A 6000-nucleotide genomic window follows, 5' to 3' on the forward strand; every position below is an offset into this window, starting at 1 on the left:
GTTATAATATGGAATTCTTTAGAAAACAGAAATATTTTAAGGAAAACCATGTAAATATTTTGAACAGAGAAAAGCTTAAGGCTTTAAACAGAAAGATGTGTTTTGATTGTTTTAGTGACAGGCAGGCACAGATAAAATAGGTTGAGGAGCCTCTTCCTGTGCTTTGATGCATTGTTAAGTATTTCTAAAATAATCCTACTCTCCACTATGCTACAGATATCATCCTAAAAATGACATATTTTTCCTCATTGCAATGATGTCAAAATTCTCATTCCTCTTCGGATCTTTCCAGGGCTTTGTTCACCATTACATAAGCAACACCCTCAAAGTGAACATTGCTACTTGTACCTTTCAAGCACAGGTGTCTACAGGATGTTCCTGCATTAATTTATTGGTGCAGAAACACTGCAATTCTTTCTTCCAAATCCTTATTTTGTTTGCATTCACACTCTCTTCAAAACCTATTGATTTAACAATGCTTTTCTGCATCCTTTCTTACCTCTTTACTTTGATGTGAGTCTTAATGTTTGCTAATGTATTTTTGACCGTTTCTGAATGGATATTCCAGGCTGAATAATCTGCTTGCATATATATTATCCTTTAGCACATAGCATTCATAAACCTAAATCAAGCCTGTTCACAGATCTTGTCGACTCTAACTATAAATAACATAGCTCAATTTAACTTCGAGTTCAAACACATATGGAATTGTTGCACTACAAGTGTCGGTTCAAGATTGCTTCAAATGAAATAAATGGGAGATCTAAGTCATGCCAAGAGTTCAGCATTATAACCTCGGACAGCTGACTCCTTGTTAACATGAAACAGTATGAAATGTAAAATGCTTCTAGCTAGAACCTTTGACTAACTGCAAACTTCACATCAAATCCATTGCCATAATATTACACTGGCATATGTAAAGCTAAAGCAATGGCACATTATCTGATCGAGATGATCTCAGCCATCTTTACAAAATTCAATGGGATTTCCTTCACTTCAAAGGAATTTAATGCAACTAAAATTGCACACAACATTTTAGATATGGCTTGCAAGATTGCTGCAAAATTGTAAATTGCTTTGAAGTATAGGTTGATCCTAGCACAATTAATTGTGTTGGCAACATCTTTACATTGACTTCAAAATGAATTATATTTAAACAACAAAGACAGGCCTGCATTTTTCATGGCATCTTTCACATCCTGTGTCATGATGCCGCACAGCCAAAGAAGCATGGTGGGGGGAGGGGGGGGGGGGGGGGGGGGGGGGGGGGAGCTGCTAAATTGGTAGATTAGCAATCTAGAGGCCAACATTAACACTCTAGAGTTCTGAGTTCAAACCCACCATATTAGCTGTGGAAATTACATACAGTTAATAATGTGCAATTTAACACGAAGTTACTCATTGGTAATAATGCCCACAAAACGACTGGGTTATCATGAAAACCCTTTTGGGGACAGACTCTACCATCTTTAGAAAGACACAAAAAGCTGGAATAACTCTGCAGGTCAGGCAGTATCCCTGGAGAAAAGGAATAGGTGACAATTCGGGATGAGACCCGAAATGTCACCTATTCATTTTCTCCAGAGATGCTGTCTGACCTGCTGAGTTACTCCAGCTTTTTTGTGTCTATCTTCGGTTTAAACCAGCATCTGCAGTTCCTCCCTACACACCCTTCCATCTTTACCTGATCTGCCTGTATGTGATAAGAAAATAACTGCAGATGCTGGTACAAATCGAAGGTATTTATTCACAAAATGCTGGAGTAACTCAGCAGGTCAGGCAGCATCTCAGGAGAGAAGGAATGGGCGACGTTTCGGGTCGAGAAGGGTTCGAGTCTGAAGAAGGGTCTCGACCCTAAACGTCACCCATTCCTTCTCTCCTGAGATGCTGCCTGACCCGCTGAGTTACTCCAGCATTTTGTGAATAAATGCCTGTATGTGATACACACCCACCTCAGTGGTTGGCTTTTAAATGACTGAAGCCACTCATTTCCTTTGAATTTAAGGATGAGCATCAAATGCTGGCCTTTCCGATTAAACTCAGATTTAAAAAAAAGAAATACATTAAAATATTAGTCACAATTCCAATGAGAAATCACAGCAGCCAGGCACCCGACTTCTCCTTTCTCCTGTTTTCACTGCTCTAAAATAGTCTATTTTAGGGTCCATCACAGGTACTCACCTCCCCACCATTCTATCGGGATCAATGAGAGGCACTGCCTCAAAAGTTACCCACATCATCCTGACCACACTCTCATTCCCCTCCTACCATCAGGAAGGAGGTCCAGGAGTCTGAACACCCTGACCACCAAATTCAAGAATAGCTTCTTCCCACCAACCATCAGGCTCTTGACCACGATACAACACTGACCTAAACTATGAACTTCGAAGGACTATCCTTGGTTGCTCCAGGAACTTTGCACGAAGGACTTTGAACTTTTTTGCATTAGTATTGTGGTTTGTAATTTATTGAATTTTCCTGCATTATCAATTATCCATGTTTATTGTGTTTACAGGCTTTAAGCTGATGCAAGTAAGAATTTCATTTGATCCATTGTCGGTACAGGTCTCCTTACAAAGAGAGACTGATTAATCCCCCCTATTATCCCCACATAATCTGGGACTGGGATTTATTTCATCCCACCACAGCTACAGAATGGAACTGCTTCTTGCTGTATTGCGGAAGTAAGATACAAAGGAAAACGTTAACCCCTTCGATAACTGGTCGCTATTGATATACCCACATGCACGTGTATCATAGCTCTTCCCACGATAAAACGTACAATGCAGTATAGGAATTAAACACTGGAAGATGGGCCGCTGGCACCATTCCCTCGGACTCTGAGGGCATGTGTCCAGGTCCACGCCAAGGCGAGAGAATACGTATGGATTGTAAGGCGTGCAATGTAAATGGGGAGTAAAGGGAGAACGAGAAGTCACGCCAGCGTTAACCCATTACCAAAAAAAAACCCCGAACTGCTGGAAAAGCTCAGCGGGTCAGTCATCCTCTGCGGAAGGAAATGAAGAGACGAGGTTTCGGGTCATCTCAGATTCTTCTTCTTCTTTCGTCTGTCAACTACAACAGTCAAAAGTGGCAATTGGTGTTTCAGAATACCGTAGTTGATTGATGCTTTGCTGCAAATGTTGCCAGTTCCGTAGAACTGCCCAGGGTGGACAACGAGGACGTAAAACGAATCCCACCCTATTTCAGATTGAAGGGTCCCGACCTGAAACGTATAAGAAAATAACTGCAGATGTTGGTACAAATCGAAGGTATTTATTCACAAAATGCTGGAGTAACTCAACAGGTCAGGCAGCATCTCAGGAGATAAGGAATGGGTGACGTTTCGGGTCGAAACCCTTCTTCAGACTGATGGGACCTGAAACGTTGCTTGTCCATTTCCCTCCACAGATGCTGCCTGGCCCACCGGGTTCATCCAGCATTTTTTAAAAATGTTTAAAGGTTCCAGCCTCTGCACCTCCCCTGTCTCCTTAGTTAAGCCCTTGTCGTCACATTGGTGTGGGCACCGAGCGAAAGAGAGCAAAGGGAATCTCATCTGTTCATTTCATTGAAAGGTGATATCGGGCAGCAGACAATTGATATCATTCAGACCCTGCAGTTGTTTGTATAAAGACCACACAGTGTTTGGTCTCATTGTTGAAGAAAAGGGAATTGTGGAAGAAAACGTCGAATCGGAATTAAAACACCAAGTGAAGGAACTGGAGATGCTGCTTTACACGGAAGATGGACACAAGGTGCTAGAGCAACTCAGCGGGTCAGGCAGCATCTCTGAAGAAAAAGACTGTCGTTTCGGGTCGAAACCCTTCTTCAAATCCTAAGTGCTGGAGTAACTCAGCAGAAGAAGTGCTGGGGAACTCATCATCTGCGGAAGGAATGGAGAGGCGACCTTTCGGTTCGGGACTCTTCTGAGTCCGACCAAGGGTCCCGAGGCGAAAGGTCGCCGATCCATTCCTTCCACAGATGCTGTCTGACTAGTTGAGCTATTACAGCAATAACTCTATGTTGCACCCAACATTTCAGCTTCTGCAGTTCATTGAGTCATCATCAAACCATGATTATCAGGTATGATTTTCTTGCCACTCTGTGCCAAGTGCATTTGAGGCACATGAGGGAACAAAAAAAAGGACAAACAGTGTTGGAAGTAGTCATCCGTAGAAACTTAAATATTCATCGTCAAATAAAAACCCCATCTTCTTTGCTGTAGAGTCATACAGAACAAACTTTAAACATTCAGGTCAAATGGAGTATTTTAGACCATGTGATGGTGTTTGGAGAGAAAGAAAAATATTGCTGCTCTGAAGCTATTTATGAAAGTCAGTGTTTCAGCAAAGTGCGGCGGTACACGGCATCAGCCATAAAAGTTATCAAGGAGAGCCAGTTAACTTTTAGCAAACACCAAATACACACGTGGCTAATAAATGAGTATTGTATTTATATTACGCCTTTAACATTTCAGGACGTCGCTCAGCGTTTTACATTTTTCTTATTTTTAAGTACAATGCGGAAACCAATGGAGAACTGTGCAGATAAGGCACTAGGCGGCAACGCTTGATAGGGGCAGGAATACAATGTCTGGATACAGGTCCCGACCCGAAACATCGCTTGTTCATTCCTTCCACAGATGCTGCCTGACCCGCTGAGTTACTCCAGCACTTTCTGTTTTACATATGAAGCATCAGACGTGTTTGGAGGCTCTTGGACCCCCCCCCCCCCCCCCCCCCCCCCAACCTCTGTTCTTCCATTATTAGGGCAGAATCAGCAATATTGATGCGTTGAATCAGCAACAAGGAGCCCCCGCTGACAAGTTTATCCTCTGGCAGTAGAGCGCCAACTCAATGCTGCACCGAAGTTCACAAGCAGAGATGTTGTTTCAGTCTTTGAAGTGCCAATTGAACCCAAGATCTTATCACAGAGGCGACAGTACAACCACTCAACCGAAATTCGGAAATACTACCAGGTAGCATCTGTGGAGGGAACTGGGGCGACGTTTCGGGTCGGGTCCCTTCTCCTGGGGCGTGGAGAGAGGTGCCGATCCAAAACCTCGCCTATCCATATCACCATTGGATGCCGCCTGAGCTGCTGAGTTCACAAGTTCATAAGAAAATAACCGCAGATGCTGGTACAAATCGAAGGTATTTATTTACAAAAATGCTGGAGTAACTCAGCAGGTCAGGCAGCATCTCAGGAGAGAAGGAATGGGTGACGTTATGGAAACAGAAGTTATGGAAACGTAAGTTATGGAAACAGAATCATGCTATTCGGCCCATCGATTTACCTCGCCATTCAATCATGGTCGATCTATCTTTCAATCTCAACCCAATTCTCCAATCTTCTCCTCAGAACACCCTTACTAGTCAATAATCTATCAATGTCCACCATAAAAATATCTATGGACCATCTATGAATTCCATAGATTCACCAGCCTCTGACTAAATAAATTCCTCTCATCTCCTTTATAAAGGTACGTCCTTTTATTCTGAGGCTGTGACCTCTAGTCCTAGACTCTCCCACTAGTGGAAACATCCTCTCCACATCCACTCAATCCAGGCCTTTTACTATTCGGTGAGTTTCTTTCAGTTGCTCCAGCATTTTGTATTTTGCTCAATATTCCAGTATCTAGAGTTCCATGTATTTATTTTTTGTTTGGAGATACAGGCCGTGGAAACAGGCCATTTGGCCCACCGAGTCCACGCCGACCATCGATCGTCCATTCACACTAGTTCCGTGTTAACCCACTTTCGCGATCGCTGGCGGCAATTTACATTTGAGGCCAATTAAGCTGTAAACCTGCACGTCTTTATGATGGGGGGTAACTGGATTACCCGGAGGAAACCCACGCGGTCACAGGGAGAAAAATGTGGAAACTCCCATGGTCGGGATCGAACTCGGGTCCGTGTCACCGTGTGTCTTCTTAAAGTCTATTACTTTGGTTTAACAAGTGTTTCAAACTATTGATCGAAATCCGAGGTGCCAAAGAGG

Source organism: Rhinoraja longicauda, chromosome 8, assembly GCF_053455715.1.
Source record: "Rhinoraja longicauda isolate Sanriku21f chromosome 8, sRhiLon1.1, whole genome shotgun sequence".
Lineage (NCBI taxonomy): Eukaryota > Metazoa > Chordata > Chondrichthyes > Rajiformes > Arhynchobatidae > Rhinoraja > Rhinoraja longicauda.